This window comes from Pagrus pagrus (genome assembly GCF_965226575.1).
Source record: "Pagrus pagrus genome assembly, chromosome: 10".
NCBI lineage: Eukaryota > Metazoa > Chordata > Actinopteri > Spariformes > Sparidae > Pagrus > Pagrus pagrus.
The window spans coordinates 20,886,564-20,901,667 of record NC_140194.1 but is presented as its reverse complement, the minus strand read 5'-3'; positions in this window follow the sequence as shown (position 1 = coordinate 20,901,667).

Sequence of the window (15,104 nt, the reverse complement as noted above, 5' to 3'; positions counted from 1 at the left end):
GGTTTGATCAGACCATCTGGTGAGCTGTTATATTAATCAGAATGAAGAATGAACCACACAGGAGCTTCCATAATGTTGGACAATATGCTTTGTACTGGCTTTATTCTTGTGCTTACCCCTTGTGTATGCAACTACAGAGACATACAGTATATTTCTGCGCTGACACACCTGCTTCTTCAGGCACATGTAGTTTGACTTGAAATTCTTGCCTCCTCTGTGTCCTTGAAAGGTCTTGAACAATATTCAATATCCACAAATGAAAGAACACATTTTTGTTCACTTTCCAGACTTTTAAGAGTAATGCAATAGTTCTGCCAAAACCAAATGTCTCCCGCGGGGCACTTTATTTGCAAATGCACCGACAAAAGGACTTGGATGGGTGTTGCCATATTATCTAGACTTGAATAACGCGCCGCTTCCCTATTCAGTCTCCCTTTTGACTGATTTCAAAGGGGAAACATGATAATACTGAAAGCTAAAATGCAAACAAAGGCTATCTCCCTCTTTTAGTATTATGACATGAAAGACACCTGTTCTTTCTCAGATGCGGCACAAAAAATGTGTAATGAATACCATAGATAAGGACAGCATCATCTGGCAGATTGACTTGGAGATGCTAACGTCTACAATGTAATATACAGTATGTCCAGGCTCTAGGATCTATGGCAGCGTAGTAGCTTTCTGCTAAATACCAACTAAAGTCCACTTAAATAGATTTGCTCGTTAATGTAAGGTTGCTGACTAAGATGAGGTTACGTGACTCACAGTTGGATCAATTCTGTGGTATAGTTGAGCATGAAACACTTCCAGTTGACTCATGAGAACAAATGATTAACGTTAGGAAATATCGGATGTGCTGCTACAGAATGTTGAATGTCTTCTCCCAAATGCCTGACACTAATTTCTTCTAAAAGGGACACTAAAGTTTGGAGGCTTAATTACTTAAAGTTGATAACAGTGTTGGGAAAAATGACAAATCTGTATCTAAAACCAAGTAACATTTAACAACTCAGCAACCATTAGACCTTGTTTTGTTCATAAATTCATCAACGAGACACTTTGAATTTGTGACCACTCTGATTCACGGCCTTTTCTCAAATGCAACACCAGCTAAGGCAGATAGGTGTTTTAGGGTTTGGTACCATGCAGCATGTCTAAATGACTTAAATATGATTTGTCAGACATCGAAGTTTGTATAACAGACATGTTTATTTTGGCACAAGATATTCAAACATGTAACCTTTTGCCACACACATTTACTTTTATTTCAGTCGGCTGTGGTGGTATTGGATTCCCAATGGTATCATTATGTGGTGGAACAACAACGCCAGGAAAAAAAACTGGAGTAATCTCTAAGGATTTGGGATTCTGCAACAGATTTGCGCTGTCAACATTTTTTATTATTTTTTCCTCACTGAGGAGGACATTGCGTTGACTTGCATTCAATCCCTGGAGACTAACAGTGTTTTTACTGCATACTTTACCCCAACCTTAACCAAGAACAAGTGTTGCACAGCAAAACTCAAAATCTTACCAAGTATGTGTGTCTAATTTCTAGTGAACATATCTAAATACACCTAATATAAAACACAATCATTTAACAAATAACATTTCAGTTATAGGGCCTTGATTCAGACTTATTTCAAGAAATCTAAATAAGAGTATTTTCACTGGTTCCATTTTTTACTCTCTCTTAAGAACACTGATAGATGATTCTGTAAAGATCCTGCACAATGTTCAGTGACAACATTTTTCTATATTTATCCAATGCCACTATTGGTTTACACTATACATGTAAAATTGGCATGGTTAAGGTGAGAGGAGGTTTGTGGCTACGGCAAAAAAAAAACTCTGGTTATGGCCTACTTTCCACAAAAACCCTTTCATTAAGGATTTAGAAACATTGTGATTGGAAAGGACACAGTTGGTACTTCCCAAGTTGACTCAATCATCGCTGTATCCTTGGTCCACCATGTTGCAGGCCATTCCAAAGGTTTTATTTCCAGAGTGAGGAGCCTAGAGTGGAAAAGAAATCTTTCAGATGAAATGCCTCTACATCTGGCACATTTCAACAAGATGGCAGATGTCGCTTTCTTACTTTTTTACTTTTTTCTTACGTTTTTTTTATTATTATTTTTTATTTGACTATACAGTGTTCAGTGCTTTTATGTAAACTTTTGTCAAGTCACATTCACAGTGTTGTTGTTTTGCATTAGACATGAAGAAGACATGAGGTCTACTACAGTGACTGTTGAGAACATAAAAGATATTCAATAAAAGAGCAGGAAATCAAACAGGAATGTACAGGCTTCTTACCTTGACAGCAGTATTCATTCTCCAATCAGAGAGGAGCTTTTGGGGAAACTGGTATTCATGTCAGAGTAGCAAGGAGGGAACCTCTGCTCCCTGATAAAGAAAAATGAATGCCTATCCAATGTTGACCACAAAGCACATGATGATCCTGAGGAGCATTAGAACAAAGGTCCATAGAAGGATTTATCAAAGCAGCGACTGCAGAAAATCCATCAATGCATTCCACAGGAAATCGTAACGAGGGTTCAGATAAGGTGACGGTTGGATCCCGGTGACAGTGTCAAATTAAATGATGTTCTGCTGCATCACAGCTAGAACAGCTTACCACTTATGTGCAAATCATGAATTCTGTCTCTGTATCACTGGGTCAGTGCCGAGTCACATAACTGAGGCTGAAATGCCTTCGGGCTACATGCTGCGGAATAAACTGTTTTTTGTGGAAAACACTTCGAGTGAGTTATATTTTCTTTCTGGTGAGCTTTTCAAACTCATAAAAATAAATCTTGTTACAAAATGTTTGCTTTGTGCACCAGCCAGTAGAATTTCTGTTGTGTTCAGACTTCATTAGTTGTGATTGCCAGTGCCACCATGAATTTATTCCTGTGTACGTCTTCCATCTAAAGGTCAGCTGCTGGCAGTGTCAAGCATGCATGTTCAATCTGGAACAGAAACACTGTCACAGAAGCAAGAATCTCTGACAAACTGTGACAAACAGGGAAGGACGGAAGTGAATGGCCCCAGCTGGACTCGAAAGAAAAATGTTCCTCTTTCAGTCTGGTCACCAGTTTTTTTACAAGCTAAACTCTTAAAGGTGCATTATGTAGTTTTGGGTAAGAAATTTTATTCAGAAGAGAAAGATCTTCACTGACTTTTTAGGCGTAAACAATCTAAATAAACAAACTCTCTTTGTTTTCATGACTGAACAAACTGACCTTTATTTATTTTTGGCGGACCCTGCCACTTTTCTAGCTTCAAACAGTGGTAAATATTAAAATTCTGAGTTTGAATTTCTTCTTCAAAACTACATAGTGCCCCTTTAGGGTTCGGAAGAATAATTTAATTTTGTTTGTGTAGTACACATTCTCTCAGATCCAGTACAATTCATGATTGTAGCTACGTGGTTCTTTTTTTGGGAAGACAGTCTCAATCTTGCATGCAAGGATAACTGACCAAATAGCGTACGAAGAACTACCGGATTTCTTAATATCTTGAGTCATGTCTTTTTGCGTAAACACCATCCGCATTTAGCTTTTTGAGTGTCATCTTAGGCACAAACATCATTGTGGAAAAAATGTAAGGTGATGGATCAAACAAACACAGAACTGGAGACACCTGTTCATATCCCGTGTGAAACCAAAAGCCACTGTAGACTTTAAGCTACATATCGTACATAACTTACATTACCTATGTGATTTACAGTAAGTTAACATATTTTATAACAAACGGTTATTCTTTCCTGCAACTACAAGAGGTTACCTGACTATGATGACAAGCAACAGTCATCTGACTTCGTCCTTTTCTGCTACGATGTTAAATGACAAAAACAATGCAAAAATGTATAATGTGTGACATGACGCACAAAATGTTCTTAAAAGTAGTTCTGTTATCTTAGAGCTGACAGTTTGTGTTGTGATTTTATATGTGCACATGCTGTATCTGAGTGTACACATCTACAGTTTCTGATGTCAGACATGGCAGTTCATGTTTAGATTGTTAAATGTAATGAGTAAATACTGGGAAAAGTTGGGTTAATCGATCCTTTTAGACCAACAATACCACTAATTTCCTTTTGAATGTGAAAATAGAGAAATATCAATAACACTAATTGTCCAAAGTTCAACTTGTTAACACTGGAATCAGAGCACTGACAAAAAGCAATGATTGCTTAAATGCACTTTTAACAGACTCGCCCTCCTGACATGTTCCCTCTCAACAAATTCCTCGCATATTCTCAACATTTATTTTTAGACATGTACTGTAGGTCCAGACTCTCCGGGTTAGCATGGGAAGCTTGTTTGCATCCTTTCATGCATGACAGAAAATGGAGAAAGACCGGTACACACAAGTTGGAACACCCATATCAAGGCAGATAATAAGGCTCCAAAACAATCAAAAACATTCCAGTGGAACCATTTGTCTGCTTAAGGACAAACTGTAGCACAACAAGTGAATTTAAGATATTAAGATGATCCATCATTGATCCCAGAGGGAAACTGAGGAAAAGAGCAGTGAGAAAATCTGAAGCATTTCAAGAACCGAGCAGAAGCCTCAAACAGGTTCAATCTTCACACTAAAAGGAAGCATGGTGATTCCTCACGAAGGTGCTTCTCTACAGAGTTATGTCCCATTTAAAGTTTACTATTGAAGCTGCTACAAAGAACTTTCTTTTTTTTTTGGTTGATTCCTTTGGCTCCTGTGAACACAGATGCCTTGGCTAGCATGTGCATTTGTTTTGAAAGCGATGAAAGACGAATTAATACTAGTTCTCTTTTTTAAACACAACTGTTTGCAGGATGCCAATGAAGTATTGTTTCCATTTGTGTCACTAACTGTCATACAGTATGTGAATGGTCAAAGAAAGTAAACTTTCTAGTGCCGTGTCAGACTACAGAGCCACTTCTTTCCTCAGGCTGTGAGGCCTCACTCAATTTGTCCTCAGCACGCCGCCATAAATAGTTTAAACTTTTATGACTTATCCGACCTGGTGTCATGCAGGCATTAAAAATAACCAAAAAGAAACAGTCAATCTTCTCTCTGATGGTCTCGTTTCATTAGTAAGTTCAGTAAGTTTATATGTTTTCCAATGAGCAGCGTAATGCAATACAAGATGACATATTACACTAAATCAACAAAGAACAGGGTAACAAAGCAAACAAAAAAACAAATTTACACACAAGTAGTATTTAACCAAAGTGAAATAAGAAACACTAACACAGAAAACGGACACAGAATACAGACCAAATTTCACATCAATACAACATAAAGAAAGCAACACATTTTTATTTTAAAAGTTAGTTTTATCATTGAACATGAACATGAACGCTATGATCATTTCACACATTACCTACTGTCTAACAAGCTGGTCACAGGCAAGCAACTCAATCTTGGGTCCACTTGGATCACTATATAAACAAACTATGAAAATTCTCGACAAGAAACCAAACCGTTTCCACCACTGTCATATATTAGAAAAACAAAACCTTCTGAGTTGGGAAAACCTGATCAAACATGCTAATATATGTCTTATCTATAAAATCATTAATGGCTTGGCTCCTCCCCCACTCAGTTGCTTTGTTAGGAAAAGAGAGAATTCAAATCAGATAACAAGAGTAGTCACGAGGGGAGATTGCATAATCCCACTAAGAAAGTCTGCTTTTAGTCAATCCGCCTTCTCGATTAAAGCAGCTCACAAGTGGAACACTGTACCGGTTCATATCAGAGAACTCACCACCTACAGGTCGTTCTCTGAACAGTTAAAAAAAATGGCTGATTGGCAATCAAATCTGTCAGCATTAGTCAAATAGAGATAATGTGTATGATGCTTAACTGCTCTGCTCCTCCACATACAGTAGATCATTGTTGTCTTGTTCCTTAGATTAGTCTGCTTGTGATTGCTCTTGTATGTTTTTGTTTGTCTGTCTTGCAAAATTGCTGCATTGTGCATGTCATATGTGTGCCTGCTTATGTATGCGTCTATTGTCTGTCCCTGCTCTGTTGCACTTTGTTCTGCTCTGCTTATTGTTGCTAATGTATTTGTCCTGCTTTTATTGTTGTTTATGTCTTTGTCCTACTTTTATCTTATGTTTTATACTGAAACTGTTGTTTTAAACCTGCGTCTTCATTTTAGGATGCCACTTTACATCTGGCCAGGGACAACAGATGAAAACTAGCCTCTTGGCTAATTCTGGCATATTTACAGCAATGTTCAATATGCACTGTCCCTGACAAATAAAACGAATAAATAAATAAATAAAATTCTGTTTTTTCTTTCTTTGTATACACTAAAAATAATAAATGGACTTGCATTTCTGTACTGCTTCTTTCCAGTCTACTGACCACTCAAAGCGCTTTACAACATTTGTCACATTCACACACACATTCATACACTGATGCTCATCAGGAGTAATTTGGTCAAGTATACCTCGACTTGTAGCCGGGGGAGCCGTCCTTTCCGGCATGTCCAACCAGCGACCTCCTGATTACTGGACAACCTACTCTGCCTCCTGAGCCACAGCTGCCCCCCAAAAATGGAGAAACCCATCTCCTAATTTTAAAAAAACCTCTGCATTATCTTTTTTTGTTTGTCTGTTTTACTCTTCAATGTTAATCATTAGATAACATACTTTAAACCAAATGCAGTACCTCGTTGAAGCACCCTAAAACAACTTGTAATTCATTGTATACAAAATACAAGTATTATTAATTTAAAAGCTCTCTGATCTTCTCTGACTCTTTTTCACAACTGCTGCAGTTAATCACGTTTGTTCTCTTATTGTTTGCCACTGTGCAGCTCTGACACTGGAGAGTTAAATGTCTGACACAACAGAGCAGCAGTTAAATGAGGGAGTCACATTCACTGATTCTGTTTTGCCACCTGAGGCTACAAACATTTTTTTAAAGTCAGACGTTAAGTGTGAATCACAGGGTGAGTCAGAATGAGCTGATGAATGCAAATGTGTCACACACAAACGCCCCCACACATTACACAGGGACCAACCTACTAAATCCATCATCGGGAGATCATAGCACTTTAATCTGCAGAGGATTATGCTGCAGGAGATTAAATAAGAAACGTCTTGGCAGGAACCCCTTGCAGAACTCGTACTCCTACTGATGTCATAGACTCATGTGGCAAAAACCACAAAGATACAATTCAGTTACAATTATGTGTACTGTTGAGTAACCTTCAAACATCAATCAAATGAAGTCACAGTATGGGTGTTATTTTTCCCACAAACTCAGTATCCAAACTGTCAGGCACATTGATGGTGCATTGCTATCATGAAGCAGCAGAAAGTGACTAAAAACTATTTATTCTGACCTTATCTAAGGTCAGTGGAACAGCATTTTTACTGCTATCTAAGGTCCACAGTGTCCACATCCATTTTTTTCATGCAGAATAGCGCTGGCTGTGTGCTCAGGAGCCTTGAGATGAAGCGTTTGTGTGCTGAGAGAAAAAAAAGGTGCACATGCGTCTTGTCTCTATGACAACAATATCTTAACAACTGCCACTGTATGCTTGACACTGTTCCTTTGCGGTTTACTATCTATATTATCTATACAAGGTGTACTGCACATGGGCTCTGTGTCCAAACTTCACTTCTATGTCCGCAAAGCCTCAAGAACATTTTCTCTCTTTCTTCATTTCTCTTTAAACATCAATACTTTAAGATCTCAGCAGGCAGTTGTCTTTGTTTTCAAAAGATCTGAGACAAACTCATCAGACAGGAGTCTTTCCCTACCGTGACCCCTTTCTTTTGAATAAACCCCCTGCATTCCGTTTATTGACCTGTTGCTGCCTGCAATACACCCTGCAGAAGAAGCCCTGTTGGTCTGCTGCACAGCTGGACTTCCACCAACTTTCAAGTTATCCCACCCCTACACGAATAACATTATTTCTTAAATAATCTAAGCAGTTCATTTAATTTATGAAAACCAGAGCTTAAAGACTGTTTTTATCTCCATCTCTGGGCTGTACATAGATTGTGCGCGACTAGAAAACATTTAAAAGCCATAATCTGGTGAAGCTATAGCCGATGATGGTAGAGAGTATGGAAACATGCCCACATACATATGGATCGGCTGTTAAATTTGGCATCATCTGATTGTTCCTGGTCTCCCAGCTCTCTAGGGAAATAATTGACTCAGTGAGTCATTCAGAATGGTTGCATTGAGGTGGGTAGGATTTGGGTTAATTCAATTTTAAACATTAACAATAGGGATCAATTCACAATGCAAAGAGCATTCCTGCAGACTCAATAAATCTTTAAGATAGTGCATTAACTGTGACAGTAATGACTAATAGCCTTAGGCACCAGGGCATTGAGGAGATAACTAAAGTTCTTCTTTCTAACTTGCAAAATGCCTCCTGGCTGAGTTTCATCTGAGTAAGATCAGTTATCCAGTAAGTCTGCGTCTTTGGCATGAATCGAGTTGAATGAATCAAAATGCTCTGAGCTCCTTTTGCCGACAATAAACACGAACAGGAGCAAAACAAATGAAGCAACTGTGTATAACTGTGTGTAATTTAATGTTTCCATTTAGTTTCTGCTCTCATACAGATTTACAGAAGCTTAGCAGGTAATTGTGAGGCCAGTAATGAGGCCTCCACCAACATGAAAGGGAAACCTTAAAGATGTTATCGTGTGATTGTTTGATTGAACTGATGAGTGATGAGTCACCTTCTTTTGACCTTGTGAAAAAGTTAAGTAGTTCCAAAACACTTGATTGACAATGGGACATGAGAGCAGGGTGTTGATTTTGTTCATTTGACTCTTTCATGGATCTCTAGACATCCCAGGATTCACAGCCAATTTTATCTCATTACTTGGTTTATTTAGATTTTGTAACAGGGATGTTGTGGGTTTGAATCTTCATGATGTGTCTCTTGCAGCTCTTTCGAAACAGTTTCTGATTTTACACCCAACAAAGGTGTTAAAAGGTGTTTTTTTAATTGAGTAAAATGTGCTTCACTTACGTAAGCATCTGTGTCTTCTATTTGGCACTGTCAATGCATTTTGAGGGAAGGAAGAGTGTTGTCAGATATCCTCATGTCACACAAAAAGTAATATTAATTACACCTGCTGTCAGGCTGTCGTGTATTTAACCTCTCCTTACTCTCAGCTGTTTGCACTGATGGTGATCTAGGGATTAGGTGCAACATTATATCCTGGTGACCGTGCCTAAACCTCATTAGACCATAAGCATAGCATTGTCACAACATAAACTGCAAACTGAACTTAAAGAAACAAAGTTGCAACATAAAGAAATGTAAAGCATCAATATATATACATGGTTTGCAGAAACCTACCAGCAGTAAGTAGTGTTCAATATGTATCCAACATAAAGGGGGATACCTCTATGAACGGAATCACTCTGTGGTTTTATGGACTCACCTGTGAATTACTTTAGGATACTGTATATTTATTGCAGTACTTATAATTTTTAGTAAATAAATCTTAGTGTTTCGCCATGTTTGGATGTAATATATACATTTCAGATTTGTCGAGACAAAGCAGTTACGTTTTTAGAGGCTTCTAAGCAGACTGCAATGGCAGCAAATGAACTGGCTTTCGTTTTTTATTGCAAATTTTATTGCTGCCCTTATTCCAGATTGTTCTGAGTATGTCGCAGTGTTTAGAGGACATACATATTTTCAAGGCTATTTTATTTTTATATCATATTTTATGACATTTAAACTCAATGTGCTTTACATTAAATGGGCAACAACATCCACCCAGGGACATACATCAACTGTACGTATACAATACAAACAATAACAATAGAAAACAAATTTAAAAAAAAGTAATAGGAAGCAAGCAGCCAAAATGACACAGAATAAAAGCAATAAAACAGTAATCAAGGCACGCGAAGTACAAGCAATAAAACTAACAAATATATTGATTTAAGAGAAAATGTATTAAAAGCAATGGAGAACAGGTGGGTCTTTAGCTAAGATTCAAAAGTAGACAGCACAGTCTCCAGCTCCGCATTTGGGCAGCATAGAAGCTAAAAGCACCATGTTAGGTTTTGACTCTGGGAACAGTCAGTTATCCAGAACCAGCCGACCTGAGAGGATTTGTACTCAGTCAGGAGATCGCTAAGTATTTTGGACATGCACCATTCATTGATTTATGGACGAGCAAGCAAATTTTGAAGTTGATTCTGTGAGAAACTTGTAGCCAATGCAGTGATCTGAGAACTGGAGTAATGTGCTGAGCTTTTTTGGTCCTGGTCATTACCCTGGCAGCAGCATTCTGAATCAGCTGAAGCTGTCTGATTGCTGATTTAGACAGATTTACAGATTTGTGCAATGCACTGTTGAGGGGGGTCTAATGAACCAAAGTCATTCGGTGACACAGCTGGGTAAATTTGTGTATCATCTGCGTACATATGATAAGAAACAGTGAATTTAAAAAAAAAAAAATTCAACTAATTGAAGTATGTAAGATTGAGCAGCAGAGGTCCAAGAATTGACCCCTGCAGAACTCCACACATTATTGGGGGATGCTCTGATGTGAAGCCACCAACTGACACAAAATAGTCTCTGTCCTGAAGCAAGGACCTAAACCAATCCCGGACCACATTTGAGAGACCAAACCAGCGTTCCAGTCTGTCAATAAGTATGTTGTGGTCAAATGCAGCAGTTAGGTTGAGCAAGAAGGGACAGAGACTTTACCAATATCTATGGTGAGATTAATGTCATTGAGAACTGTGATAAGAGCAGTCTCTGTAATGTGGTGAGGCCTAAATCCAGACTGGAAAATGTCCAGATAATTATTTACTTTAAGAAAGCAGCTGAGTTGTTTGTAGACAACTTTCTCATTGATTTTACAAAAAAATGGCAGGTTGGATATAGGCCTGTAGTGGTTTAATATAGATGGATCAAGGTTGTTTTTTTTTAAAATGTGGCTTTGTTACTGAGGTTTTCAGGGCTTTAGGGAAGATCCCTGAAAGCAGTGAACTGTTGACTATCTGTAACCACAAACATACATGCTCTGGCACATAGACACAGATTAACTAACATAACAAGCAATGTTTCCAGTTTCAAAGTTGGGATAGATTTGCACTGCCCTTTCTAACATCCCCCTGACCTGCAAAGCCTACTTCAGTACAAACACAACATCCTTAGGCAGTGATTTTAATACCTTCAAAGCCAACTTCAAATGAGCTGGAACATGTTGGTGGTTGGGGGCCCATAATCTTTGTAACAAACAGTAACAGAAACAGTGATTTTGTTGGGTGATTTTTGTTGCTTTCTGTCACTTACCACACTTAAAACTTTGGCACTTTAAGAAAAGTGCTACATTAATAATACCATGTTTATTTTGTTTGGAGATTCTTCTGATTTCTTTTTAATTCCTCTGTGGTATGAACAAGGAAACATATTATCCTTGGATTCCTTTTTATTGCGCACAGCACGTATTCACATCATAAAGTGATGTTGTCTGGGTGGCCTTAATTCCCCCGCTGAATCTGGTATCTCTGGTATTAAATGCTGTCTTTTTATTTTTTCATTGAGACTGGTGCTTGAAAAAAAGCCTCAATACAGTTTATAGTTGTTTTTGATTGTAAGGACTTGACCACAAACTTTCCCATATTCTGAGTTGTGAAGCAATAGTTCGACAATTTTTCCAAAATGCTTATGTGCTTTCTTCTGAGAATTAGAAAAGAAGCTCTATACCACTTTCACATCCATCCACTAAATGTGATGCGATGGCCAGAATTCAAAAATCTGTTTGTTAAATGTTAACAGAAGAGTTTTCCTGGAGTGTTGTCATGATCGTGTGGTTGCCCAGCAGCCAGCTGAGACTCCACAAATTCACTGTGCAACTCAAGAAATAGTCCAACATGCAGGTTTATCAACTCTGGTTTAATTTGCATGTGACTGAGAAACGTCCCAGCCAGCCTGTTGTCTGCAAAGACAACCTTCTTCCCTGACTCCACAAAGTCAGGAATGAAGAAACTAAAGACTGCCCGCACAATAATGCAAAGTGTGCATAAAACAGAGTGAGAGAGAGAGCGAGAGATGCAGGCCCCCACACCAGCAAAGGCTGACTGGACAATCACCGCAACACCTCCTCCCTCTTCATCCTCCTTCCCCTGCAGCCTCGTCAGGTATACAAACTTTCCAAGGGTTGAATAATATGGTTGATGGTTTACAGGTTCAACAAGTGTCGGCTAGGATAAGAAAACACTACTGTAAGTCCAAACTTAGATTTCCTGGTTTCTTTCCGGTTACTCTCAGTGCTCTCAGCTTTGAACGATGCAAACACAGTCTTTTTTAAGGTTCCTCCATTCGCTTCTATTGTGTTGCTGAACACAGCTCCACTTACACCTGGTCCAACTCCCGAACCTCTTTGTCTTTGTGCAGTGTCTTGTTGCCATGGTTTAGCATATGTGTTGTTGTTGTTGTTGTTGTTGTTGTTGCGTCTTGTGGTAAATTAATGTTTGACTGTAAAGTCGTTGTTTGTGGTTTCTGTACATTTTACAGTTCGGTCACTGAACGCTTTCCGATTTTGCTAATGCTTTACATAAATTGCAATTATTTATTTTCCTTGAATCAATGTGTGTTAATAGACCCACTCTTACCTGATCAGGAAGGTTTCACTGAGTTATTGTACTGACTATGAGCTCATCTTGCTGGTTGAGAGACTAACAATAGTCTGCATAATAACCTTTATAAATGCCATATTAATACTAATATTGTGAGATCTAATTATAATCTTACAAGCACGTAATATCACATAAAACTACAATGTGTTTTTGTTACAGGTCAGTTATTAGATGGATTAAACTAAAGAGACAGAGACGCAGAGGTGACCGCCATTGTCGGGTGTTTATGTACTGTAATGTTGATTGCTACAGTAAATGGTTCTGGAGGGGAAATGTACTTCACTAAATAGACAAAATCACAGAGAAGAGAGGAAAAGAAGAGAGAGCCAGAGTCTCTGGTGAGTGCTGAGTTAAGTGAGAGGTTGACCTGAATCCAAACACACAGACATGCACACCCTGCGTGCCTGACTTTTCTCTCTAGCTTACGGCTTATGTATAGTAAAGTAATCTGGCTGGCTATCTCACGTGACTCAGGCTGAAAATGTTCACGGACAAGGTAATGTTATAACATTTTTAGTCACATTATGTTTTCCTGTGTTTCCTTACTTCGTCCCTCTGATTCAATTCCAGAAGTTATAGCAACAGTTGACCTAATGAAATGCAACGTTGCCTTTAGTAACCTTTGGGTTTCTCTGGGTTTAAACATTGTATGAAACATTGTAACACAAGTACACAACTCATCAAAATACACAACAAAGGTTGAGTCAAATTCAGACATTTTATTGCAGAATTTTTACATAAGTTACTTTAAGTTCCTCCAGTGGAAAACATCAATTGGTGGTCAACATTGGATGCGTGAGATTGTTGAGAATGTTTAGGGGAGAGACATGTTCAGACATATTCACACATCTCCAGTAAAACTATAATATAGTTTCTGTAAGATTATAAAAACTACCACTGAAAGAACAGTTTTTACACAGATCATATGTTTCATTCCCCCATTAGTCATAGGGAGATGAAGCAGATTTCAGTTGTAATGACAATCAAACATTTTCTTCTCCATGGGATGTGAGCAAAAGTATTTTTGCATTATGGGTTGATTCATGAAGCTGTCAGACGGGTGGGTTTATTTCTGTATTCCTCGTTGCCGTGGACTTTATAGTTACATCCAGGGGCGATTCTAGAGTCAGAGCTATAGGGGTGCTGAGCACCCAATGAGCCCCACTGCCACCATCCACCCTTTTTTCACACAAAAACAAAAAATATGTCTATTGAAAAATAACTTTATCATTTTAACATTGGTTCAGCTAACTCCAAAATCCAGATTTTTTTTTCTTTTTTTGGAGACCTTTCCAGAACACCAGCTTTATTGTGACAGTTCACACAGACACCCCCTGTAACAAACACAAAACCTTCTTCACTCAGCTGGTTTTCCTGACCGTTAACTCCATGTGCCTCCTTTTGTATCAACAGTCATTAGATTAGATCTGTTACTTTAGCTTAACACTTTTCAGAAGAAAAAAAACAAAAAACAGGACAGAGGTCATTATGGACTGTCCCTAGTCTCTCATCTGACCTGTCTTTTTTCTTTTAGAGAACTGTCGTATGTCACTGGCAGGCCACGCACAAACACAGAGAGAGAGAGAGTAACGCTAGGAGTTATCTTTCACACATCTCATACCTGTGTGTTACCTTCTGTGTGTGTGTGTGTGTGTGTGTGTAGTATATACTACTACGCCTGCATGAATGTATTTTATTGTCTAGTTTGATAGTCAGACACAACTGAAAAATAACAGATATTATCTAGGAATAAATAACAATTCATTTAAAAAGCCACAGTGAGCGTTTTCGCACATGCTGGTGGTATAGAGTGATATGTCGTTTCGTTTTTCAGCTCGTTTTTCACTCTGGTCCAAACGCCGCACCACTGGCAGGGCTTCATGTTTCCATGACGACTGACCAAAAAAGACACGCGTGACGTCATGTTTTAATGACTCCCGATTGTTAAAATGAGTCTCAAAGTAACGATAAACTTTAACAACAGAGACACACGTACACACTACACAGGTACGCAGTTTATTTGTTGCGCTGCTGTTTTTGTTTAAAAAAACGGACCCCTCCAGTTCGACTGTAGCCGCGCTAATGGCGCTAACGGAGCTAACCGGGCTAACGGAGCTAACTGGTAAACGGTGCCTGGACTCCAGTACTCACCGATATGGTATCGGAATCGGAACAACTCTCTGTAAAAGGAAAGAAGTGTGAGACACAGAAGCAACTTACTTAGTTGATTCACAACACTACAACTAAATGGATTCTCACTCTGCGTGCGTGTCGTGCTGGGCGACGGTTGGGCTGCGGAGCGGTGCAGGTACAGAGGAGAAGTAGCGGTTGAGAAGAGGATGATACCATTTGCTAAGCGGGGGTGTTTTCATTTTCGTCCTGAACATATACATTTTAAACCACACACTACGGAGTATGTTTTGGACATTATGCAACCTTGTCAAAGACGAACAAAA